General features: G+C 39.8%; 1 protein-coding gene across 3 annotated transcripts in view; it reads left to right on the top strand.

The window, feature by feature from the left end:
- Positions 1-27,475, top strand: part of MACROD2 (mono-ADP ribosylhydrolase 2) — an 840,112-nt gene that overhangs the window by 644,127 nt on the left and 168,510 nt on the right. The gene's annotated exons all lie outside the window — the stretch shown is intronic.

A 27,475-nucleotide genomic window follows, 5' to 3' on the forward strand; every position in this document is an offset into this window, starting at 1 on the left:
GTGCAGGGTTAGCTCAGCAGATCCTGTCACGGGCACCCTTAGCAGCACCAAGAACTGAAAAGCTAGTATCAAATAAATTTCATCTGATTATCATATCACCTGAGCTGCAATGGCTTTCCAGGTATTTATTCAGGAGTGATCCTTAATATTGAAGACGTTTTACATCAGTATAAGGCCACTGCCCTTGAGGAAATTTCTGCAAAGTCAAGCCATTAGAAGTGACCTTCTTTTATTAGCTGGTTTTCCATTGCTGCTGAAGGGAAGCAACACTTAATGTGATTGATATTCTGTCCTTATTGTTCTACCCCAAAATTTAGCAAATAGAGGTGAACACATAGAAGTGGAAGTTTTAATGGTGGTAAGTAGTCAGAGACTCTTGAGTCACTGAGTTTCTGCAAAGCAACACTCCAATACCCAAAGTACAGAGTATGGAAAATTCTGATATATTTCAGGAATTGTGCTCTTCAGTGTTACCCCCAGAAACAGCAGCTTCTGAAATTGCCATTTTAACAAATGTGTTGAGTGATGACTGATTCTAGAATTTCATTGTCCTGCTTTTTAAGAAGAAGAGTAAGACTATTGTCAGTGAATGCTGGAAATTTGTAAAAAGTTTTAAGCCTGACAAAAGCCTGCCCAGGCAATGGTGAATATTGCTCGCTGTAAACAGAACACACAAGATTTTCTCTCTAATAATAGCCCAATAGTTGGCAGTTTCCTGCTCTCCAGCTCTGCCTGACTGAGCTTTAAGTCACCTGACATTAAGTAACCTGACAAGAGCATCCCATTTTAAGAAGCCAGCAGCTTGTAACTGGAAATATGTTGAGCTCTGCACGAACCCAAGTACTAGAGTGACAGCACAGCATTCCACGCCTTACTGGGAGATTGTAGGCTACTATGCTGGCTTTGTAGCATTCTTCTCTGCTCAAAAGCTTAAATTATACTGTGTGATCAGTATTATCTCCCATTCAGGTTTACAGTGGCAGAGACAATACTTTGAGTGCAACATTTTCCTGGAAATACTTTCCTGTAAAACCATATTCATCAAGAATGGGTTTGTTTGCACGTGACATACATTTCCTTAAATACCCAGAAGAATGGGACACACTCCTGTACTTATTTGAAAAATGAAACTACTATTCATTAGGAACAACGTAATTCTATGTAGGAGGCATTTCTATTTTTTGTGATAAATAACAGCAATTGCTCTGTTTCACTGCTTCATGGCAATGCTGAAAAGAGACATTTGCCTTTTGCATGATCAGAGAAATATGAACACCCCCGATAAATTCTTTCTTTATCTGCCCTAGGCAATATGTCATTTATATGTAGGTATAGATTGTGAGAATTAATTACATTTTCTTACTTCCTACTAATCAAAGTGAAAATACTGACAATGGAATTTATCAGTTATTTTCTATATTATATTTGCTGCTATCCTTCACTTTATTTGAGCGTCTCAAAAAAACAAATAACGGTAACTCATTAAATTCTCATTACTGAGCAGATTGTTGTGAAAAATCTCGCATTTCTTTTAAAGGAAAGGGAGAATAAGGCATGTGAGTCTAGAAATCCCAGTGAAGTAAATTCCTTGAAAAAGAATGCTTCTGCAATTCTAATGACTGAACTTATCAAGTGTCATCTATGCTTGCGTAGGCATTCAAGATTAATTATTTTTTACCAAATCCTTTTTTTTTCCCTTTGCAAATATTCACTTTTCTTTTGTTCAGCTAATCAGGTAACAAGTACCTGCCCATTGTTATCTCCATGTTAACTTGAATGTTGCACCCTAATTGAACTCTTTCTTTAACCTTATCGCACGAAGAACTTGACTGAATTGAAAATCTCTTATATCATCATAATCCAGTACTTATCTTTCCTTGCTTAGGAGGTAAAACACACCCATTGAGCTTGACTCACCCAGGAGATTTATGAAATACTAGTACTCTTAAAACTGAGAGTTCAGTCTATTTAGATTCCCATGATTTATGCATACATATTTTGCATTCAGCTCATCTGACTGTCCAACCGTGGTTGTGCTGCTGTATCTGCTGTTGCTGAAAATCAAAATTCAAAAGCTGTCTGCAGCAGGGATGGTAGGCCGACTCCAGTTCTGCTGACTCCAATGGGAATGGTGTCAGTGGCTTCCTTAGGTCAGGGTTTACTTCTTAACCTTCATTATTGTTGTTGTCTCGACTAATAGCATCCTGTGTTGTAGAACCCCTGATTAAAAGAGTCATTTCAATAACTCTATACCAATATGTAGAGTAAGTGTAATTTCAGTGACTACCAGTTTGTGCTTCCAGTGTACATGTGTGGTCATAACTTATGTCTGCCAAGCTGATATGAGGACACCTGCCCCATGAGAGTAAATGCAGTCTCTGATTGACTTGGGTATGGCAGCAATTACTTAAAATGCTTTTTTTCTTATGCTACTTGTCATAAACAGGCTTAGCATGTGGAGGGTTCCAGACATTCGTCCTGCATTCAGTGTGTCTTATACCTCGATTTTATTTTCACACATCTCTAAGTATCTTGCCTTTATGGTAATTAAAAACAAATCACAGAGGAAAAAATGGGGTTTGTGCTCTCATTTGTGTTAGTTCATCTCTAGAGCGTGAGGTTTTCTTTCTTGTACTGCATTATGGCTGAGATAGGATATGATCCACTGTTTAGGCAGCTGCTTAGTAGTTATTCTTAAAACCACAGGTAACACCATCAGGTTTGCAGAACACCTCCTCCTCTTCCACAGCACTGCACTGTGTTTACTCCTACAAATCCTTCCTGTTTCTTCAGCTCCCACTGCTCAAGGCCAGTGTAAAGCAGATGGAGTGCTCAGCAAAATACATTTTTTAAGCCCATACTGCTAGATTATTTCTCTCTCATTTTTATTTTATTTATCAGAATTCTCTCCATCCTACTTTTGGTTAGAGGAGAAAGTCAGGCAGTGAGGCTGGGGCCTTTTTTTCCCATCATGTGTCCATCTCCAACTGCTTAGCCAGAATCTGGCTGCTGAATTGCCCTCTAGAGCTTTAATTTAATCTGCTAACATAGATTTAGAGAGCTGTGCCTATCCTCACATAGCTGTGGGGGAGAAAGGAGTAAGCCAAGCTGTGCTCCTGGTGCTGCAGAGCTGCATGTTCCTTTCCAAGGATTCACAGGCCCGTTACAAGTGTAATCACCTTTACAGGTGTGATGCCAGGTGCCAAATTCTGACTTAAAGAGAATCAGGGAATTGATTTTAGTAGATAAGGGTTTTTAAATGCACCTTAGGACTTTAAATAGAGCATCATAGGTAAACCAGTAGGGTTGATGTGTCGTATGAAATTACATTCTGGCTATTTAAAACCTGGTTGTCAAAGAATATAATTCTGTAATAGATCATCTAGTTCCAGTCTTACAATGAATGTTCAGTGTCTTTGTTTTAACAAATCCTTTTTCTGGCATTTATTTTTTTTAAGACAATCAAGCATTATGAACCCGTTCCCATCAGATCCTGTTCAGCTTCTCTCTGTTTGCACCATCTTTTCTCTTTGCAAGTTCGCACTTGCCTCATGTCACTCTCAATCTCAAGCAGGCTCATACACATACCGCTCCTGAATGCAGATGTTCCCAGAGGTGCTTGTCTCTGAAATGGTCATGACTGTGTGCCAGGATGTGTCCTAGGAGATGCTCTTGGCCTCCCAAAGCCTTGCAGTTTACATTATTAATGGCTGGGTTGTGGTTTGGGATGTTCATACCAACAGAGATCATGCAGGTCCCAATTATTTTTGCGCTTGTCTCACCAATTCCCATTTTCTACCCTAAGTCAGATAGTTTCTAGAGTAACAAAAACATAAGAACAGATGTCTGTTCCTTGACAGATCTTTGAAGAGGGGAAGAGATTTAACAAAGCTTTGTGTTGGCAAGCACTAAATGGAAGTCAATTAATTAGAACCAATGTTTTAGAAAGGGATATTTTCAATGCCCCATCATGTTATATCAGGCAGCTTAGGATTTGGAATTATCCCATCCTACATTTTCCTTAGATTTAAATTTATGTTAATAAGATGTCAAATTGAAGAGAGATCATTCTCTTTACCCCCCCTTCCTTTCTCTTCTTTCTCCCTCCTCCTCCTGGGTTTTCAGGGAATGAATTTTGTCACTTCTTTTTTTTTTAAAGGTCTTCTTTTAGTGAGCCTGACTGCTGCTGTGTTTGTTTTGTGTATTACAGCATCCTACAGGAAATGTCTAATTGATTGCTGTAATAGCAGTGGGCAAGAAATTGTTCAGAGTCCATTTATTGACATTGAAGTAGTTTTTGTGTCTACCCCTTGTTTCACAATTCTCTTTGCTTTATTCCTGATGTTCATTATGTCAGACAAATGCTCATGCACTGAACATAGGCAATTAAAGATCAGGTCTGTCATGTCACAACAGTATTTTTTCTATTCACAGAAAACACTTGTACTTGCTTTGTGAAAATACTGTGCCTGCTCTAAAGCTACTCAGGCTACTTCGTGATTTTAGATCAGCTGCAAGTTTCCCTTTGGCTGCTCCAAACCATGGAAATTGAAATAAGTACTTCTGTTAATGTGACAAGCTCAGATAATACAAGATGAAAGTGCCTTGCATTATGCCACCCACCACAACCAATGTCTGTTTCTGCATTTCCTTGGAAAAAATCCCCCACTCCATCATAGCCAGGCAGTTCTGAATGTCAGATTATAGTAAATTAGTTTGAGGATTTGTATGTTTGGACTGGTAACAATCAGCATCCAGCAATTTAAGTTGTCCCATGTCACAAATAGGGACTTAGTGCCTTGTCGGATGTGCCTAAATATCTGGGTTTTAATGCAGATCACCCTTCCCATGCTGTTTGCCATTGTGTAAATAGGATGGATAGGTCCCAGATGTCTTCAAATGAAGTTCCTCTCAGCCTGGAACTGATGGTTGGAGGCAGCAGGTCCCCTCTCACTTGTGCAGGGAGAGGGAGGGCGCTTGTCGCAGGTGCCACTTGCAGCATGGAGGGTGCCCTTGGCTCCTGCAGGATGTCTTATGCACCCACTGGAATTTGGGAGCCAAGAAATGTGCCTGAGCTCAGTGGGAGCCCTCGCCTCTCTAAAAGGCCAAATACTGGTGCTGGGAAGAACAGGGTTTCCCAATTCTCCTTCAGCTGCTGAGTTCCCGTGGTGCCGGTTGGTGATGACAAAAGAGGAGCCCTGCTCCTGCTCACCAGTTAGAACTAAACCAGAGGGGATTACAAGACGGCAGAGTGCTGTGTACAAGCACATTTCCAGTGCTGCCTTCACCTCTAAAGAACACAGATGAAAGTAGCATCACGCAGACCTTGTTAAAAAGGAAAACGCAAACAAAAACAAAAACCAAACTACCAACAACAAAAAGCATTCAGGATCTGACATATCCGTAGCTGGTGTTGCAAAGCATTTTAGCATCTCTTGTGAATTGCTGGCTGCTCTCAATTCGCACTTGTTTAATGGACATTCGAGGCACTTAGCACCTTGTAGGGGGCATTCAGCTCTGTTTAGCATCGGTCCCTTCCGAGGTCTTCACTCGGAAACAACCAGCTTTGCAAAGCAGAATAAAAGTTTGTTTTGACAACCCGTTGTGATGTATGGGTCCAATTACTTAAGTCTCCAGACTCATGTTGGTTCTGGAAATTTTGTTTTGGATAGTAGAAGCATAATCTGAAACAAGGAATTCTCCTTTATGTTATATTCCCTCTAGGCAAAAAAGTAAATATAGGGAGGAAAGGAATTAATGGAGCCTATAACTCATACTGGTTTTGTTTGTTCATATACATCAGATTACTCTGCCATGCTTACTCACTTTTTCTCATCATTCTTTCCCCACTCCCACGTCTCCCTTCTCTTATCGTATATTTACATCAGCGTAACTTTTTTGATTTTGTAGAATTGCTCGTAATTTACTCTAATGCCAACAACATGGATGTTGGAGATGTAATTTACACCATCGAGTTGAAATGGGGCCAGGCACTTCTCTAAGAGCTGCACCTGCTTTCTCTAGGCTGTATTTAGTGGAATTTTTTTCTTTAATGTTTAATTCATGTTCCTTCTGGGAAAATATTTAGTGAGCTAACAATTGAAGTTAGGGGTAGGGGAACTTAGTACAGCTTGAAGTTCTGTAATGCAGATAAAACATATTCCAAACATTTTGGATATCACAAAATTAGTTTTGAATTATGTGAATTTCTCCCTCTGCTCTCTCTCATTATTAAATCCATGTTCACTTTCATTTAATTTCCATTAAAAGCATATATTTTTGTGCCTCGAGGAGGGAACAAAAATAATAAGAAGCCACCCAAAAAAAACCCACCAGGAAAACCCCTTTGTACAAGTATGCTTTATAACTTATCCTTCTGATCTGGAATGATGGTCGATCACTGGCCATTTCCTCTTACAGGAGAGAAAGAAACATATTTTGTCTTGTGAGGTAATGTCCCATTTGCAACATATGGCATGAGAAGTGCTTAGCTGCATGCTCAGAGATGTATCAATAAACATATAAAGAATTAGAAAAGAGTGTTTTTTGTGACTTTGAAGATTGCCTGATGAGCACATGTTGTTATATGAAGTTTAATTTAGTTAAGACAACTCTCTTTTTTTCCTGTGGTTCTACATTAAAAACTGTAGGCCAGGGCTTTGAGCAACCTGGTTTGGTGGAGGGTGTCCCTGCCCATGGCAGGGGGTTGGAGGTAGGTGGTCTTTAATGCCCTTTCCAACCCGAACTATTCTATGGAAAACCAGTTCATGCTTATTGTCAACAAAAGTGGAACAGCTTCCTTCCTACTTCTGACACAGATCAGTGTTAGATTGTCCTAAGGTACATGGGATTAGGAACAAGCATCTGTCTGTACTTCAAAATGCTGGTTGTTCTCTTGCTACCTAGTTTTTCATCCTTACATTTTTAAGAGCAGGTAATCCCTGAGAACAACAATTTGCATTTTATTGGGCATGAAAAAAGATTCTGTGGCCATGTGCTACCAGCTGAGTCCTGAGAGACAGCAGATGGTGACAGGACCAGTTCATGGTCAATGTGTGGGGCAGTGATGCCAGCAGGATCAGGTCCTTTCTGATTCTCAAATTTGTTGGGGTTTCTAAATGGGAGCATCATTCTTGTCTTTTAAATGTCTTTTAAAATGGGAAAATGGTATAGGCTTGGACAAACCATTGGTCAAAATCCTTTCCTCTCACATCAGTGTTGTGTCAATTGTGCATTAGAAAACCGGGATGCACCAAGTTTCAAGTCTTCTTTTCTAGAAGCCTCTTAGGTAGTTTTTGACAGCCTTTTTATGTCTCTCTTATGGGAATGAATGGGAAGTTCTCTGCATCCCATGTAATGCAGTGGGCTGGTGATTTTGACTGCTGCAGGAGGGCAGACCTCTTTGTCAACCTCTCAGCAATACCAAGAAACTACCAGACTTGTGTTGGCAGATCTAAGAAAACACAGGAGCTAAGCATACTTGTCATTGGATTGCATGAAGATTCCTGGTACAAGTTCCTTAGACTGCTAAAATGTCTGGGGTCTATAACAGGGGAAAAGATGTTTTTAGAAATTCATGTTGGAATTTATTATCGAAATTATACTCCTGTATGGCTGTAAATTCTGCAATTATTGTGTCAAAAATGATAAATGCTCAAATTGCTGGTGGCAATCTATGTTTGCTGTTGTTTGCTTAGCTAAACATCCACTTAGAGCATGTACTTCTTGGTGGGAAACTAAAAATTCAAAGGGTGAACTTAAAATTTCAGGGCAATTTTTTGTTTTCTGGTGTAGAAGGAAACAACTTGTGGTACCTTTAAAGAGCTCATTGCGGTAAAGCCAAAAAAGAAAAAAACAAAACAAAACAAAAACCCAGAACAGATTGCTCAGCCTGTGGCTGGACTGGTACGAGCAATCTGTGCAAGATTTCTCCAGAGGAAAAATCTTGAGGCCTGTGCTGCTGAGAAACACAGCATAGAGTGGTGAACCGAAAATTGTTGAAGAAGCAGAAACTCTATTGGGCTTAAGACAAAAAACAATCCCAAAGATTTCTGCTGGGCCTGCGATTCTGCTGTTCAGCGTTCATCCCCCTCTGCAGTGCTTTTCTGTTAGAAATTAATATTCTAATATGCTGGAAGTCTGCAAAAATTTTACACCTGGGCCTGTCATGGGAACAACCTGGTCATTTTTTAATTTAAGTTATAGTCTACCACAAAGCTGCTCATCTGCTTGGACTTTGGCTTATCCACATGCCCCACTTTCTCAATATTTAAGTTATGAAAGAATGGCTTAACTGTTAAAAGCCTTTGTCAGATGTATCTTGGAGTCCTAAACCACAGAAGGAGCAGCAGCCTTGTGGTTTTATTGAAAATCCCCTATTTATGAAAACTACATGGTTCCCTTGGTTCATCTTGTAGTGCATAGTTGATCCCAGAGGGAAATATGATGCCAAATCAGTGGGACAATTCCCCTCTGTTTGCATGCATGTTTATGCATGATGTTTACTTCCAAAACCCAGACACTGGCAGTGACTCGGTGTTTGCTTGTTCAGAAGCGAGGAATTTCCTTTCCTAGAGAAGGCACAGCTGGAATAAACATAGTGACTTTTGTAAATTGCATCTCTGCTTGATGCAGAATTCAGGATTTGTCTGAAATTTGTTACAAAATGGGGAGGAAAGTGGCAACTAATGATGAAGGGCTAATGCCTCAGTATGGCAGAGCAGCACCCTCTTTACTTGCCGCTGGGCTGGCAATGACCAGCTGCTGTTGAAGCTGTGAGTTGTTGGGAGAATCCACCTAAGCCAATCAACACTGGGCTCTCTAGGGGTAGAAGGATGGAGTAGCCTGGATAAAGCAAAACCTGTATCAATGTGGAAATGGAACACAATGAGTACATCTCTCTTTAAAATACTGGCAGCTGATTTCTGCAGGCACAAGGGCTGACTGCGGAAAGAGCAGGGCCGTGGCTGAACACCCAAGGCACGTGCTCTGTATCGTAAACACCAGTCTGCTGGCCTGTGGCTGCTGATGTGGGACGGAGATGAGGGCTTGTTTCATCCTCAGCCTAGGAAACACACTTGCTGAGTGCCAAGTGCTGTAGGTTAGAGCTTTCTCTGTTGGTTCCATCCTCCCCTCCTGTTACATGTTCGCTCAAAGCTGATTTCTCAGAGCTCTTCCACAGGATGGCAAAATTACTCCAGAATTACTGGTGGGGTCTTCTCTGTTAGCAGCATGTGGGCACAGTGTGTTTCTGTTCAATAACACGCCATAACATATGCCAGACAGGACTTGTTGTTCTAGACATGTCCTGGAACAGGGCTGTGGGTTTTTTTGTTTGGGGTTTTTCATATGATTCCCCCCCCCCCCTTTCCTCTGGTTTTTGTTTCTGACCTAAACAAGATATTCAGATTCTTTGGAGAATGAATCAAACAACACCCCCTTCTTGTACCATTAGAAGTATATTCCTGATTTTTCCGTTCAGTCCTCTGAAATTCAAGCTGTGTACATGGCTTGTGAGCATGCACAAAGTGTATCACCTGTTGACAGCCTTATCCTCCAGTGCTTTAAAGCTGTCTGAATCATTGTTGTTCACCCTGTTCTCAGACTGTCTGAAGAAAATATCACTTTTATTTCTAATTAAAATGCCTGCAGATTAAATACTGTGAGCTTTTGAGACTTCCATGGGGATCTGTGCCATTTGCAGTAGATATTGTCAAAGGCAGTCAATGAGCAATGACAGCTATGTCATCTCGTGTCTAATTGCCTAAAATACATCGCTCTCCCCTCATGGTCTTTGTGCATCTTTATGATTGAAACACATAAGGCTTAATGCATTCAGGGAGTTTCTTTCAGGAAACCATTTCTCCTAGCAATAAAGTGTTAGAATTCTGTATGGTTAGAAAGCTGTACCAGTGCTGTCAGGCCAATTAGTTTTTGAGGGAGAGGGAGCAGCGGTTTTCTGCTGTTTTGAGGTTGGGTGATTTCTGTCTGTTATTCAGAAACCTGTTTAAATCACATACAGAAGTGAGAGTGAGCTCTCTTACCCAAGCATGAGGTTTACTGTTTCTCAATCCTTGCCTCAGCTCCTAAACAGTCACATTTCCCAAAATAATTATCTCTGTCTCCTTCACTGGTCATTGCAACCTAAATTGCTGCCCCTCAGCTGGCCACAGAGCTGAAACTCCAGTTCAAACATCATCTCACATTTTCTTCCCAGCTATCTTTATTTTTTAATTCTGGATCTCACAAATTGAATTGTGGCCTCTTCTTATCTGTTTGGGATGCTACTGTAAAGGTCACATCCTTATCTCTTGCCTTGGCCATCTTACTCTTCTTTTTTTTTGTACTGCCTTTTTCTAGCACAGCAGATGGATGTGTTCCTTTCTGTGACCTTTTTTCCTTATGATTCCACACTGGGAAGTCACCTCCTCAGCTGGGCTAGCCTCTCAGTTTATTCTGAAATAAGACCTTTTGTGCACCCTGTGAGTTATTCCCCTTGTTCTCCCTGAAAACATTTGTTAAAATTTGCTAAACCCTTGAAGTCCTTCCTTAAAATATCCTTTGGCATAATACTTGCAAAGTAGTTGACATCTCCGTGCATCCATCTGCTGTCTCTTATAATGAGGCTGTAAAATTCATGGCTTTTTTTTTGTATGTTCACGCAATATTTCTTAAGTGAGCCTTGCCCATTCCAGTGACCTCTGAAGAACAGCAGCAACGACTGTTGTCAGGGCCAGACAGGCTGTTGATAACTGAAGGGGTTTCTTCCTGTGCATTGTTATCACGGGCTTTGCCCTTAGCACCCCCTTTGTGTAACCTATTTTTAAATGACACCAGGGGGAGGTTCCCAGATGGTGAGAAGACTGTATCTCCTTATGCTTTGCTGGAGTATACGATTCATAACATCCCTGGCAATCCAGAAAATACACCTCATAGATAAACAGCTGTTCTTCATTCTTGAACAGGCTAAGATTTGCTGCTGGAAGCATAAAATCTCATCATTAACTATATGAGGCACAGTCTAGTCTGCTTTCTGCATTTCAGTGTAAGTCCTTGGAAAGAAGAGAAGGAAGAAGTGCGGTTTTGGGGGATGTTCATTATTGTGTAAACAAACCCCCCAATTTTTAGGTTTATTTAGCAGCTGTTGTGCCCTTTTAATGCTAAGCAGGCATTTAGCAGTTGCAGGTGACACTGAAATCAAGGTATTTACAGAGAGGTGGTGATTCTCTCAGATTCACAAAGCTGTATGGCATGAGAGCTACTGATGTCTTTCTCTGAAATGTGACAACAGTGCCATCCATTTGTACAGTGTGATCAAAGGCCTTTTCCTTTTACTAGCAAGAGGCACATCTGCATCTTTTCATTAGTTCCCAATAACAGCACACACTCGAGGGAGTTTTGCATGAACTGTACAGTTCCTCTGAGGCATCCTAAGGAAATCAGGTTTATTCAGTAGATATGGGACAACTTGGGTGGATATACCCCAGTTGTCCAGGGTATGTCCCTCACAGTACACAATGATTGCTGTATCACAGCAGCAAAGAAACCATCATGAACTTAACGTGAACTGAAACTAATTTGTTAAGATCTATTTCTGCAGCCGACTCTACTGTAGTTCTTAAAAGGAAAGAAATAAAGTCTTAAACTAAAAGCAACAAGATGTTGCATCATTCGTGGTGTTCATGCTTTGTTATCCCAAGGGGACATTTGCCAGAGGAACAGCACAATGGCACTAGATTAGGGGCAAAGCAAGAGTATCAACACAGAGTAAAGGCATTCCTAAATCTCTTTTTCCCTTCTCTTTCCTCTAGTCATGGATCCTTCATGTTTATCATTGTGCCAAATTTTGCCATCTCTCAAATTTTTGTTTCCTCCTCCATTATCTTTCATGGCAGAGTGCAGCCTGTTGCATACAGGCTGGAAAACTCTTGGAAAGTATTTCTAGATTTCTGTTCTCAGAATCTGCTTCATTCGATAACGATCTATCCCCCTCAGGCAGGGAGTGTGTTACAAGCAGGAAAACCAACATTGGTATTATCATGATAAAAGTAAGAACTCTTCTCTTGGCTAAACTTGAAAAGCTAGGCTGAACTCTAATTCATTGGAAAAAAAGAACATCTTTATCCACTGATTTTAGCAGCATTCACTGAATTGTTAGCATGGATTCAGCAATAGTTACCTTTCTGCTCTGCTGTTTGTTGTCATTATTAGATTTATGTAGCTGTTGGGTGTGTATTATTTTCTGAGACTAAGCAGACTAATATCATCAGCCATAATTCCGTGGGTTTCTCCTGAAGCCATTACCATAATTAAGATAATGACATTTAAAGCAAGTGTTTATTTCATTCTACTTTGTATGGCAAAATATAATTAGATGTTTGGCTGCATATGTATATGGTTGAAAAGGATTTTAGAGGCTGAATAAAGTTGGAATAAAGCAGTAGTTTAACTCTTAGAGTGAATCTGAAACTTAAAGCAAGTGTGCCATAAGCACACGATGAAATCTGTTAATGGAGAGCGAGAAGACTCTCTTAATTTGCCTCCATTTCAGGAATTCCTTGTCCAGGGTGATGACTGTAACTTTGAATTTACAGAGTTTCGAGTCCTGTGCTAGCTGTGCTGAGTTCATCTCGTAAATATTTATCTACCTTACACTTGAAGCTAAATAAAGAACGTTTTCTTATCACACTCTACAGTGCAGTGTGGGCTTTTCCCTCCCTGTAGGAGCTTGTTTGTGTTGCCCACGTAGACACTTGAAGCCTGAGATCCTGAGCAGAGAAGCAGATTGAAGGAATTTAGTTGTCTATCTTGTGGCTCTAACCCCTCTTTTTTTTTTATTTGAAACAGCAAGTTTTGCAAATGTTGACATGGCCAAAGTTGTGTGAAAAAGAAGTTGATTTCATGTTTCATGCTGACATTTTAGGCTCAGTTTGATGCCATTCGTCTTTTTCGTTTTAGACAGGACTTCTCTATTTTTTGAATGTTAGCAAGGGTAAGACACAGCCTGACAAGATGGAGTGCACCTTTTATGTATCTCACTTGGCATGTATTGAGAAACAGGGAGTGGAGAAAACGATGCCCTAAGTAACAACACTCCAGGTAATATGAGGATTGGAGAGCATGAGGAGAGGAAAAAATATTTAAGCTTAAGTATGTGAACTTTTTTCAAAACCATTTGAGTGCTGATTTAGTTATTTAAGTCGATGTCTATTGCACACAGTAGTAATGCTTTTAGTTCAGTAATATGTAAAATTGTAGAATCATGGAATGGATTGGGTTGGAAGGGACCTTAAAGACCATCTCCTTCCAACCACCCTACCATGAGCAGGGACACCTTCCATGAGACCAGGTTGCTCCAAGCTCCATCCAACCTGGGCTTGAACACTTAAACAGTAGTTTAAACTGTTATATCTTTGAAGAAACCCTCTTTTTCTTGGCATACTCCCAGGAACTATCATCCTAACACATGCTTTCTTAGCCAATTCCTGGAGAAGACCTCGCTTTTCCAACCATTTTAGCACACACTTCATCTCTCAACCATTCCAGCTTTCCAGATACCTCCCTTCTGAACACTTCTATCAACATGAAAAATGATTTCTCCATTTTCAGTCAGTCAAAGATTCCTGAAAATATTTATCCTTCCCTCTAATAGCATAGTGTTGTGGACCACATCCGTTTCTATGGAATAACTCTGAAAGTCAATTTTTGCATCAGCATTACCCTCAGAGTTTCTAGTGAAAATCTTCTTCTCTCATATTGGCTGCGCCATTTGTCTGTGTCTTTGGAACTTTCTCTTCACCTCTTATTCTAGATTACTTTGGCTTTACTGTCTATTTACATAGATGAGACACTTATTTTTTTATTACGAATCCCACCATAAAAGCTCCTCACCTCACCAATCACCTTTAGTGAGTGAAATGTTCCCCTTTCTAACTCGGAATGAGCATCTGAAAGAGATATTGTGCTCATGTGTACACACTGTATATAGAGGCACAGGAGCTATAGCAGCGAGGTCTGGCAGAGTCTGGTGGTATATTTTAAAAGGAGGTTGGTCATTTTAAAAATATTCTGTTTTGTTTTCAACTTGATTTAGGCTTAAACCTCTCTGTGGTTTTAATTTGTTCTCGGTTCAAGGCCTACCCTTAAACTGAAATCCTATTCTCACTGAGTTTTCTGGTGAATTTGCTAGTTTCAGTGAAACTGTGGTTTTATTTCCTGTGTTTAGCTGTGCTTCAAAGCATTGTACCAGATCTGGCAAAATATAGGGAAATTAAAAATAAAGGGAAATGTAGGCCATGTATATGATTTATCTAGATAATGGACTTATGTGCCTCCGACCTGAAGACAGTTATATAATTAAAATAAGTAATTAATTTGGGTTAATAAATGGTACAATTAAGATTTTTAAAATTAGACCTATGAAGATACTTACCTTAAAAAGCTGTTTCCAGCCTTGCATTTTCCTGTGTTTGAGTTTTTCCTTTGACTGAAGTCCAAGATGAAGTTCCACTGAAAATCTGAAAAGATGTACAAAACAGGCTGTACAGTTTGGTTGTAGGGGGAGGCATGCTGAACTCTAATATGTGAATGAGGTTGTTCTCCACTGGCCAAGGATGAGTATACTGCTATTATTACCACATGGAGCAAGTGAGTTTTAGCTCTGGGGATGGACAGACAAATGTTTTAGAGATGAAAGGTGAAGAGTCCAGTTCTGGTGACTTTGTTAGTGATTGCATTTGCATATGAGCTTTGTCTAGTTACATATTTATTTAAAAGAAATCTAACAAAAGGGAGTGAAGAAATGCCGCCATCCCATTTTCTTGCATTCCAAATAAGAAAGAAGGCTAGAAAAGTGTTTTAAGAAAAGAAACCAATAGTGCTGTAATATATTGAAAAACCGTTGTTAAATGTTTTAACGGATTCATGAGTGCTTACCAGTCTATTGTGTGATACTTAAAATCATGAAGCATCAGAACTTGCATCCATTTGTTCAGCTATTTGTCTTCAAAGTTACCAAAAACTGAAGTTAATTTTTACTGAGCCCTTTCCATCTGATGAGGAGTGTGCAGGTTGCTGGAACTGGCTCTGTAAGTATTTTAGGTTCTCTTGTAAAACATACTGTCTTTGCAGTATGAAAGAAAGAGTTTCAGCTGTCTTATGCTACTTGCTGCGTATATAAAGATACTTAAAATGTGGCACACGAGGATGTATGTTTACTGTGAGATTTCTCTGAGAATCATTCTTGACTGTGGTAACAGGTAGGTTTTAAGGGAAAAAATTACTTTGAAGTATCAGGCACTTTTAAGACTGAAATGGTTTCTTTTTGTGGAAAGAGCTGTCTAGGAATTTCAGTGCTGGTAGTGTTTTTGAAAATATGTTGAATTCAGTAGACCCTAATAGCAGCAAATTATTTTTCAGTCCGTGTCTTTTGGAGCTCTGTTACTCTCGTTTTCCACCACTTTCCTCCTTTGATTTACAGGCTTTGTGTGTGAGATTCAGTACATTTGGGCAGATGCAAGCAGCTGGAAGTAATAGAGTTAGAGCACTTTGAAAGGCTGAATTTTCACAAGTGGTTTGGGGTTTAGATGCTGGGAGTCATTATCTGGTGCTTCAGAATAACATTTAGAGAACTTGCTCTCATTGCAGAGATTTGAAAGAGGTTATTCATGGGTTGTATTTCACTTCTAAAAAGTTGAAATAAAATTACACTGCATTATATTTTTAAATGAAGAAATCTGATTGAGCCATGCAGACACATTTTAAAAGAGTATATATTCTAATGGTACAAATCACCACTTTTATTCCATGTATTCAGAAAAACATATGCTCCCAGAAGCTTTGGAGAGAACCTTTTTTCTTGCCAACTATATATAGTATAGTGAATGCTTCCTTTAAACACAAGCCAACATCCCATGTAAACATGATAAACTTAGCTACGGCAGCTTTATGGCGGAGCAAGAATTTGTGGTCTTATATTGTTCTTTTTTTCCTCTTTGTTGCTGTGTTTCTTTCACGTCTATCCTTTCTGTCTCTGAAGGTTGGTTTCATTACTTGTCGTACAAACAAGTTTCCCTTGTTTTATCCATACCTCTCTGTGATTCCATGTCCCCCAATTATTTTATGTTTGCATCCAATACGGTTTTTGCAATACTGACAAAATTTTGAGTGGCACCTACTTATAGGCCACACAGGGCGTTATTTTCTCATATTGTGTCCTCTTCTTTATGGCATGTCACAGGAGTAGTTTTTCTCTCACTAACAACATGGGGAATGGAGCCCCCATAAAGCAGAGCAACAGTCCCAGGTTGTTTCAGTGGATGTGTGTTTGCTGTAATTGCCATTCCAGCTACAGTGCACCCGTTCCCACAACAAATTGCTCCATAGACACAGGCAGTGTGTGTTGTCCCTTCCTTAGCTCTTTCACTGTCACTTCTGTGAGTGAAATGCTGGGTAACTTTTCCCAGATCTGCCTATTCCTGGTCATCTGGCAGACTGTAGGAGAGGAGTGCCGTAGGGATTATTCACGCTCCTTGGATGCTGTTGTACACTACCACTTTCAAACAGAAAACATGAGTGTGTGTGACCTATAAAGGTCCATGAGAACACGTGCAGGGCCCAGGTAACACAGCACTGATGCCTTCATCCCTCAAGCTTTCATTTCTATACATCTTTAAAGGGCTTCATGCTAAATTCTCATAACTGAACAAGAAAGATGGAGAGGTACAAAGGCATGCAGTGGTAGGGCAAGAAGGAATGGCTTTAAGCTGAAGGAGGGAAGGCTTAGATTAGATATCAGGAAGAAATTCCTTACTGGGAGGCTGGCGAGGCACTGGAACAGATTGCCCAGAGAAACCGTGGCTGCCCCATCCCTGGAAGTGTTGAAGGCCAGGTTGGATGGGGCTCTGAGCAACCTGGTGTAGTGGAGGGTGAGTTGGAATGATATGATCTTTAAGGTCCTTTCCAACCCAAACCATTCTGTGATTTTATGATATGATATAAGAAACCATTAAAACCGTTTCAGCCCCTCCTCTCTGAGAATGAACTAGAAATGACAGCTGTGGCCTCCTTTAGAATGGGTGTGATCAGTATAAATGACCATCAGATTTTTTAAGAATATGATCATCCAGAGTAACATCTGCAGGGAGCTGGAAGCTAACAGGTCTTCTGTGCTGGATTTACAGAACAAATAGCAAAATACCATTGTAGACAAAACTGAAAAGATTCTGGGATAAGGCTGTAGGGGTTACAGTGAAGTCTGGAATTCTTCAAAAGGAAAGGTGAAATGTCAGAAGAAACACCTCCTTCTAGTAAAAATATGCGTGGTCTTAGTGGAGCTGTAACTGTGTAGGTGTTCATGTTTGTAATTCCAGTGGCAGTGCGTGTTCAGGACCATTTTTTTCCTGTCTTGCTTAAAAAGATAAGATATCCCGGCAGACTTTACTATCTAGCTTTGTTACAATCCATTTTGAACTAATTTTTCCCCTATTTTAAAAGCATCAGGCTTTGAGTGGGTCTGAAAAGGTGATTTTAGAAATATTATAACCTCCATGCTGCCTTTGTTAAATGAGAAAACATAGTTAAATTCTGTTATTTGAATATCTATTGCATGGAGGTGATTTAATACCCACCTTTAACAGAAGTTGCATTTAAATGATATCACTTCCATGTGGTTTCAAAATAATATCAAGATAAATCTTTTACTTCTCTATATAGACTGAGTACTCTCTGGGGTAATTTCTAGCAAAATTTGATGATGATTTATACAGTTGATATATTCTACCTAGGGAAATAAAAAATGTGAAGTAAAAGTTGGAATCAGCAGCTGAAATGGTCTCATTTCCTGCCAGACAATTTGCCTTTGGTTTGTATTGAAGTTGATGTCAGTCTGGAAGAAAATAATGCTCTGGTTTTACATTGCAGTTCTTTAAAATAATTACCCTTATCTTCTATTCTGTTCAACTCTACTACTCTGAGTTTAAAAGAAATTGAGGTCAAAAGGCCCATAAATAACCATCTGGTCAGTAACAATACAGAAGACTGATAGTACTGGTATTTTCTGCAAAATTTCAGGTGCCAGCTGTCACTTGACGTTTGCCTCCTCTACTTCCACAAACAAATTCATCAGGAATGTTTTGATTTTCAGAATAGTTTAAAGTTTTCATTTGGAGTATGAAAGGAGAAAGACATTCTTCTTTTTAAAGGGTAAAAGAGGAAAAGAAAACAATATCTATGTCCTAATCTGTTTTCCATTCAGTGCTTTCACTCCAGAAAATATTTGTTAGTTTTGTTCTCTGCATTCGCAGTGTAAGTGCATTTGCAAATCACAAAAGGTCTCGCTGACAATGAAATTCTGTGCCAGATGTCGTTTCTCTTTGGTGCTTCATATTACCACGTTGAAAGAAAAATAAAGCCCAAGTTGCTCAAGTAACAGATGTTTCTACCCATACCCACGGTCCATTTACCAGCGTTGCATTAGACATTTTTCTCTTCCAGGGACCAGTCAATCTGAATTTTCCATGATTCCAAATTCTTAGCATCAGAAAGCAAATGTTCGTAACAAACGGAGCTTTTGACTGTGAAATTCCTTCCTGAAAGAACGAATTACTCGTTTCACTGTTCAGCTTACAAGTGCTGTGTAGATGACATTATTTGGATTGATGCAGTGCCACCCAGCACTGCAAAAATCCTTCCCACTTGTGGGGAAGCACATGGGAACAGGTTCTTCTTGGGTCCTAGGGAGGCAGTAAAATACTGCTTAGTGGAAAGATTTGAGTGCAGTGTGTAGTGTGTTCTAGAAGAAAGAAATCAAAGTTTGGGGGCCTCAAGATGTGGTTACAGATGAACATTTCCACAGATGAGTTGTCGCTACTTTGACTGTTGGCACATTCAGCTGTTGCCAAATCACCATGAAATTGTTGGCCTTTAGAAATGCTTTCTTCCTGCTAAGGAAGAGGTTTTCAGGGGAGGTACCATTATTTGCATGCCCAGTTCATCCTCTCTTATGTGAGCATCAGTTACTGGCTGGTGATACAGGCAGTTAATGGAGTCTTTGGTAGAGCTTTGTCCTGCTCCATTGTAACTGCTGTTGTGTTGGAATTGTGTGTTTATTTGCAAGCACTTCACTGCAAGGTTATGCCAAAATGGGTAAAGTCAAAATTCTGCATTGTTTCAGTCTTATTTTTTTTTGTATTAAAAAAGAGCATAGATACAAATATAAATACATATATTGAAGCTTTTGTTTTACATAAAAAGGTCCTATTTTAGGACACTTTGTAAAAGCAATTATCATTTTGTGGTGAAGACTGATCCCACACTGAGCCAGGTATTGATAACTGCCTGGTCAATACAGGTTAAGAAGCCAGAGTTGCCACAAATGATAGTAATTGCTTTGTCCAGTGCAGTACCACTGGATACAGAAGCCATGTGCTCTAGGCCAGGCTACACTGTGGGCTGTTGCATAGAGGACAGAAATTCTGCTGCTTTCTTTAATCTGTTTCAGAAAAAGCAAGATAGATTGTGAACAAGGACAGATAGTCAATTTAGGTGCAAGAACGAGTGATTCTTGAGAAAGGCGTTAGTATATTTTACAAATATAATTATAAAGTGCTCCCACGTGGCTGTCCTCTTTCATATGCACGTAAATCAGAATTTAGAACTGTTCAAATAAAACATTTCTAAAATCAAGGTTAGTGACAAAATAGTTTGTAGCCAAATTCAGCTGATGTCTTTTACTTCGAGGCCATCTTAAATCTCTCTGGGCAGGAGGAGGCAAACAAGCCACCCAAACTCCAAAGGCTATTAGCTCCACTGTTCAGTCCCAGCAGATATTTACTTATACAATTGGATGGGCTCATTAGAAGTTAAGCTCAGCTGCTGCCAATTAGGATGTGTGCTAATTTGCATAGGCAGCTTGATTGTGTAGCATCATTTCAGGCTGCAGTAGGATTGCCTTCAGAGGAGGCAGCAAGCAGGCCTTACTGCCTTGTCAGCTGGGTTTAGCTGATCTGAAGTCCAAGAGCCTTTGGCGTCTGTAGCTGATGACACATCCATAAATGTTCACGACATCTTCAAATCATATTTTTACTGGGTTTAACTTTGAGGCAGAATATAATTTTTTTGGCTGAGAATTGGGTATTTAGGAAGATTTCAATCTTCCAGCCTACTGGAGGGAATGTGCTTGAGATGTCACGAAATAGAACTTTTATGGGTATTGCTTACTGAGAGGAGAACAGCACAGAGGGCAATTCCCTGAAATATGCATCGTCTCTACTTCAAGCGTCTCCAAGTTACCTAAATCTCTAAATCCCGTGGCTTTGAAAATAACTAATGATACAGCTTGTAAGGCTGAGAGACAGCCAAATGGCTCAATTTCAAGAAAATATATATTTCTGCAATGAGTGTCACTATATTGACTTCCTTTAGGGACACAGGCACATTAGCCATTAGAAGAACAACATGTTGCTCAGCAATAGTGACAGGCAGGAAACCATCGTGGTGTCATCCTACTTCATTACCTGAGCACAAAGCTACAGGAGAAAATGATATAGGGCTTCTATGCAATTATCAAGAGTTTTTTTCTTCTGTTTCTAGCTTTTTTGAGTGGAATAAGCTGCAGAATACTGGACTACATATCCAGAAATAAAGCATTAGAAGTCTATTAGAAGTTTAGATGTGACTGCAATTTTGGTATTGCTTATCCTGTTTTCCCAACACTGGATTTCCTCACTACCTACTTCTATCCTTTTGTTTAACTGAATGGAAAATGAAGTTTTCAAAGTGGAGATGTCTTTTGTTTAATTTGGTTCCTTTTCTGCTTTTTCTAAAATGTCTGTGATTCTCAGTACAGCATTCAGGTGGAAGCAACAAGTTGTTTCCATGTCATAGAACACTTCAGGCTGGTGAGAATGCTGGCAGAAGCAAAATTGTTATTTTTCTGGAGAGCGTTAATTTTATTGTTGCAAAGAACTGGTCATTGAATGTTCACTGTTATTTGAAAAAAAAATTACAAAGAGACATTTGAAATTCTTTAATTAAAGCTTCAGTTGGGACTCTTGCACTTACTATGTCAGGTCATTCAAAAAATATTTGTTTTGTTTTACTATCACACCCAAAGATTAGCTTCAGCTTTGAATACTAAAAGTTTGGTTTATATGATATACTTAGTCTTAGACATGCAGGGGAAATACTGAAAGTTTGAAGGCTTTAGACTCGACCACTTGAACTTGAGTGCAGGTAGGAAATTAGAGAAAATTGTTATATTGTTGATGGCCAGTTTTATGAAGTGAACAGTCTATTGGAGATTGGGCACGTGATTTTTCCTGCTCTTCTGTGTTTCTCTTCTGCACAGGTTTAATAGAGGTCAGTGGTGAAATGGGTAGAAAACCTGATAGCCCTCTTTAAGGCTCTGAAATGTGGTGGCATTGTTAAAAGTTTTGGGCAGATTTCAGGATCTGGGGCTATTAATTTGAGCTTTTCTGAGCAGTGACTTTTTAAAAGTATTTAGTAAAAGGAGAGGGAAGAAGGCAGAACTAAGAACTAGAAGAGTCTGTTTTAGTTTTCACTGAATTTGTCATCAGCTAAACTTTTCATATTACTCTAAAAGAAGTTCGGGGGGGGTTATGTAGTTTTTAGTATCTGAACAGTTACATAAAACTTTCTGAGCATTGGCTTTTGCTTGCTCCATTTATGGACTCTGGAGTATGAAAACATCAGATCTCTTAGTTACGGTGAGGTTCTGGCCAAGTAAATGCACCATTATTCATTCAAAATATTAGCCAGAATGATAACATGACATTTCCATCATTATTCAAATAAAAGAGTCATTGAAAGCTTCTTTTTTAAAAAAAAGTCTCCATTAAACTACAATATGGAGAATATAGGAAGTGTGGAGAAGTGGATTCCACATCTCACTGTGAATTGTCAAAACTGATGTTGAAATGAACTGTTAGAACATACGTTGGAGCCAGGAAGTTGGTTTTCCTTTCTAGAGCCCAAAATGTACTTGATATAAGGGGGAAAATAGGAGGGAGCCTGAGGGAGCATCACTCTTTAGTGAGTCCTCGATGTCTGCAGTATAGGGATGGACTGAATTTCCCCAGAATGTTCCTAATTACTCTGGGCGCTTCCTAATTATGTGGCTCTAGCTGGAGGGGATGAAAGAAACTGGCCCTCCCAGGACCAGGGGTTGAAGCCTGTTTTTCTCTGTGCTGGAGGTCCAAGCCTCAGGAGCTCTGTGGCTGCAGTGACAGGAATCCACTACACCAGGTTTTTTACTGATGTATGTCAATAACAGGTGTAAAACTCTCCGTGCATTAGGTCTTGAGGGTATGTTATAAAATCATAGAATTACTAAGGCTGGAAAAGACCTCTAAGATCAAGTCCAACTGTTAACCCAGCACTGCCAAGTCCACCACCAAACCACGTCCCAAAATGCCATATCCACAAGCCTTTTGAACACTACCAGGGATGGTGATTCCACCACTTCCCTGGGCAGTCTGTTTCAATGCCTGACCACCCTTTCAGTGAGGAAATTTTTCCATGTATCGAGTCTAAACATCCCCTGGTGCAACACAGGACCATTTCCTCTCATCCTGGAGAGTCCTGTCTTTAGGTTAAGAAAAAGGACAAATGGTAGTTTGAAAATGGAGGGGCACAAAAAGACTTTTGAGAGAATGAACATGTTGTTTGAAACACCACCAAGTTGTTGACAGCTGTTCATCCTTCTGGGAAAGGTATAGGAGACTTTGCTGATGCATAAAAACATGGGATCTGATCTTTGCTGCCTTATTAACATCTTTGTTAATGGTATCTGACACCTGTCAGGGGATGGCTAACTGGGGATTGATCTTAAAGAGTTGCAGAAAGTCTTGGTTTGTGGGGATGCAGATGGGAAGCTCTGTGCAGGTGCTGTAGAGGAGCATCCCCTGCAGCCACCAACACCTGCTGCCTTCACCATGCCCACCCATCCAGGCTGCCTGGAAGAACCTTGAGCCCCTCTCTGCTCCCAAGATAAGGCTGTTCTGCTTGGAATATGATCCCTTAAAAGGTAAACATCCACTGAATTAACTGATATGTATTTTCCCAGCCAAAGATTTTCATTATTTCAGGAGTATTGTTTGTTATTTCTATCCAAAATCTAACTGTGGCAGGCCAAGGCTTCACTGTGTTAAGCAATACTTTTTCTGTTGTATCACAGAAGTGTTTCTTGTGATGCCTTTTCTTTTATTTTTGTTTAAGTTTGAAAAAATTCACTTTTAATCAGTAATTTTAAAATGCAGTGTTGGTTTATATATCCCCAGTTAATTGCTTATAGTGATTCAAACAAAACAAACCAAAACAAAACCTTATGCTTGTGAAACTGGATATAGATACTGAACATAGTCATTTTTAAGTATGAGTAGTATGAATAGAGAAGAACTTGAATTAAAAACCAGTGTTTCCAGGCAATTAAATACTAACTTCAGACTTGATAACTGCAAAACCAGATAATGAGTGTACTGTGTACCTGCCAACATTGTCAATGTTAGCCCTTAATAAGGTACAAGGCAATAGCAACTTGGCAACTGCAATATTTAAAAGGGAACAAGTTCCTGGCACATCATAATTTTAAAAATTACCCTTCTGTTTCCTGGGATATACATCAGTGTCACTTTAGTGACAGTTAAAGGGCAGGGTAACAAAGTGAAAAATGACAGCCTGGTCCTCAAAGTGAAAAAAGTATTTGGCATGTGTGGCCAAGAAGCGATGTGATGGGACATGGCAAAAGCCTGACCGCAGCAAATTGAACGGCAGCGTTGGCACTGACCTTACCAGGGTGCCAGAATGTCATTTGTGAGCCACTGTCTGCTTTGATTCTGTTCTTTGTGGAGTAAAATCGGCTGGACTGCTTCTCTTGTTCCGTGTGTCTGCTCCTTGCTCACACGGCTTTGTCAGTACTATCTATTGCAACATTCGGGTCACAGGGAGAGAGTTTTGAAGGATAAAGTATCCTCATCTTTGTTGTTCTGAATTTATCGAGGTGGCAGTCAAGGGGAATTTTTTTTCTGATGCACTAATATTCCTATTAAGCTTACTGTCTTTTTGCATTTTTCCATTCTGTTTATCATATTGCAAGAAGGAGTTCTTGCTTCTTCCCCTTCCCAAAGGGCTATCGATTTTTGCTGAGAAGGATCCAGGATCACAGCGAACATTAGTTTTTAAAGCTGGACACTGGTCGGCTGTATCTAAAGATTTTCCATCTTTGGGAAAATGGTTTTGCACTCTTTACAGCAGTTATCAGTTATATCCATTCTGATGTTTTGCTCTGCTAGGTATAAAGTATGACCTGAAATGTTGCTCTCTCCCGGTTCACTGTAAACAGTGTATTTTAGAGCTGTCGAGTCCGTGTATTATGCTCCTGTCCATGCTCTTTTATTTATCTTTATGACAAACCTTTGAAGTTCTCACTAATAAATCAGGAATGCAGCAACTAGTTTGGAAAAGTACAAATCTTGGCAGTTTTATTGGTTTCATAATTTACCCAATCCTTTTGGTTAATACCAGCAAAACCGCCTAGCTCTGGATGTTTTCCAAGTCAGCTGATGCATCCCAAATATATACCTGTGTTACAAAGATCAGGGGTAAAGTACCTTGAATATAAAATATATAAATTTAAAAATACCTCTTCTCAGTATTTGCATAATTGAACTATTATTTTTACCAGACTTTTAAAGTGGTCAAAGTTAAAAGCGCAGTATCACTGCCGACCCCAAAGTTTGATGTTAACTGAGTTCTGAATATATATACTTTAACATTAATATGTTTAACATTTATATATGTTTTAACATCAGAGACCTCACAAATCATTTAAACTAAGTTAGGAGAAGTAAATGGTGAGAAGGTGCTTTAATAGCTCATCATTTAAAATTCACCTCCTGTTATCTTCTACATTGACCTTGGGGGCACATTGCAAAGGCCCATTTCTTTTCAGGGCCCCTGGTGGTAAGCAGATGTGTCTGCTGACTGGAAGAGGAGGATGTGAGTCTGTTGTCTGTACCTGTACATGGTGCTCTTACACAAACCCTTCAACGCCACTCAGTTCATCATGGCTAGGCTTCGCGAACAAAGATTTGGGGACACCACTCGGCTTTATAGGTAACTAACAAGCTGTTAGTCACAGGGCTTGGATTTAAGCAGGTTCTCTAGTGTTTCTTGAAACAGCATCTCAGTTGCTGCAGTTTCTATGCATGCTTTTAGATGGTTCTGATGCAAACATGAGCACTGGGACAAAATCAACTAAAGAGGTAAACTTTCCTTTCCTGACACGTTGCTTTGTGGTAAACTTGAGGAAAGACTATCCCATTCTATGACTTTAAAATTCTTGAAAGACAAATCATAAAAACATAGAATAGTTTGGGCTGGAAGGGACCTTTAAGATCATCTGGTTCCAATCCCAATGAACCAGTGGATCGCTGACTTACAAATACTCTAAAAATACAGGCTCCCTTTTCTTTTCAAGCAACATGAGTAGAAACCATTGTAACCAAGTCAAATTGTGCTCTGTGGTGGCAATAATTTGGGATCTGCTGCCTGTTGGTTAAGAATGTGATGTTAATAGCAATACACAAATCCGTTGTGTTTGAATGAAAATTCACCCAGGGCTTAATTTTCTGTTTGTCTTCAATTGTGTATGACCTGGAAAGGATTCAATGTGTCTTTTGGCTTTGTAAGTGCAGAATCAGTTTCTAGTGTTCTTAATCCAGTGGACTCAAGATCCTCTGGAGATATCAAACCCTAGAGGGTGAAACCCATTGGTCACTGGTAGGTGAAGATCCAAGATCAGGGTTGGATGGCCATGACTGTAACCACTGCAAGCCAGAAAGATGGCAAGAAAATGACTGACTAAAAGAGCATGTACTTTTTTATTGAGGTGGTTTCCATGGTGGCAAAGACTCCCACTGTCAGTGCTTTCACGTGTTGCATTTTTTTCCCAGAAACTCCTTTGATTTCAGTCCTAGCAGGGGAGGACAAAGTGGTGATGTAGCTTGGAGTTTAGGGTGAAGTATTGTAAAATACTGAAGTATTCTCTGAAGTACAGGGATAGATTTACAACTGTTCTGGCATGGGATGCTCAATCCTGTAGCTGCTTCCTTAGGCGAGATGGTAAAGGAACTGTCCAAGCTGCACATCCCTTAGGGCCAGAGTTATTTGCTTAAATTCTGTGCTCCTCCAACAGTCTTCTGCCAACCTGTATGTGCACCTGGGCATGGAAAAAGTAGTGAAGAGCAACTGGCACTGACAAGTTTTACATCATGAACCACCCAAAGCCTAAAGACAATTGCCAGATGCCCTTGGGGATTGGAATCTCACTTGAAAGACTTATGCTGATTTATTACTTACTAATTTTCCTCTCTTTTTTCCTTGTGTTTCTTCCTTTCCCACCTACTAGCAGAATTCTCAGTGTTTTAAACCCTGCAATTCAGTGAAGCAACCCTACAATTCAGTAAAGTGTTACCTGTAAAGATTGCTCGGGGGAAGTTATCAACATTTCCCACATTTCTGGGTGGGGACTTGGGTGGTGGTATTTAACTTTTAAGGAGGAATCCGTGGATAATTGAAAATGGTTCTTTTTGCTACTGGCTGCACCTGGAACAACCAGAGATAACGGTAATTGAGGGTTTCTGTACACTTGTGTACAGTGAATCACTGTTGTGCCATGCTTTTTACCTACGTTTTTATTAAGAAGAGAACAATGCAGTATTGTTTTCAGTGGCATTCCAAAGACTATAGGAACAGAGATTGCCATCTGGACCAAAGCAGTAGTCCAGCTTATCTCACTTTCATCCCTGACAGCTGCAGAACCTGAAGCTAAAGATTGTTTCTCTTTTAAGCGTTGGGACATCAGTGCAAATTAATCACTCCATCCCTAATTTTGGCTAATATCCAATGTTTTTCAGTGCTGCTTTTACACAGGTGGTGTGGCCAGGACCTGGTTTATCTCAGTTACAAGGTTTTTGTGTGCCATTTCAGTCTAACATCAACAATTTGTACTAACAACCTCCTGGGGGAAGGCTGCAGGTTGCTGTGAATTTTTATGATGAAATCAAAAATGGATGATTAAATAGGGAGATGCAGCTAATATTAATCAGTCAACAGTTTCATCCTAAGAAATCATTGCAGACATCATCTGCCCTTGCATTTTAGCATTGCAGCAAGAGTTTTCTTTTGAAGTATGAATGGCGGCCTTGAGGCACTTTGAGGCCACTTGTACACTGCCTTTCTATGTTGCAGATTTTGGAAAAAAATTGCTTTGGGAGATTTTTTGAGAGTTGCATTATGAATTCCTACTACTGCAGTTGAATCAAATATATTGTCTTGGCATGCAATCAAGATGAATTTCAGAAACAGAGATGTGAGTGACTAGAGAGTGTTTAAGTATCAAAGTTTTAATGGATTTTCTTCATTTTACAGATTTAATCACCACCTAGTAGGCATGTCA

Source organism: Manacus candei, unplaced genomic scaffold, assembly GCF_025592945.1.
Source record: "Manacus candei isolate 608988 ecotype Guabito, Panama unplaced genomic scaffold, ASM2559294v1 h1tg000035l, whole genome shotgun sequence".
NCBI classification, from domain to species: Eukaryota; Metazoa; Chordata; class Aves; order Passeriformes; family Pipridae; genus Manacus; species Manacus candei.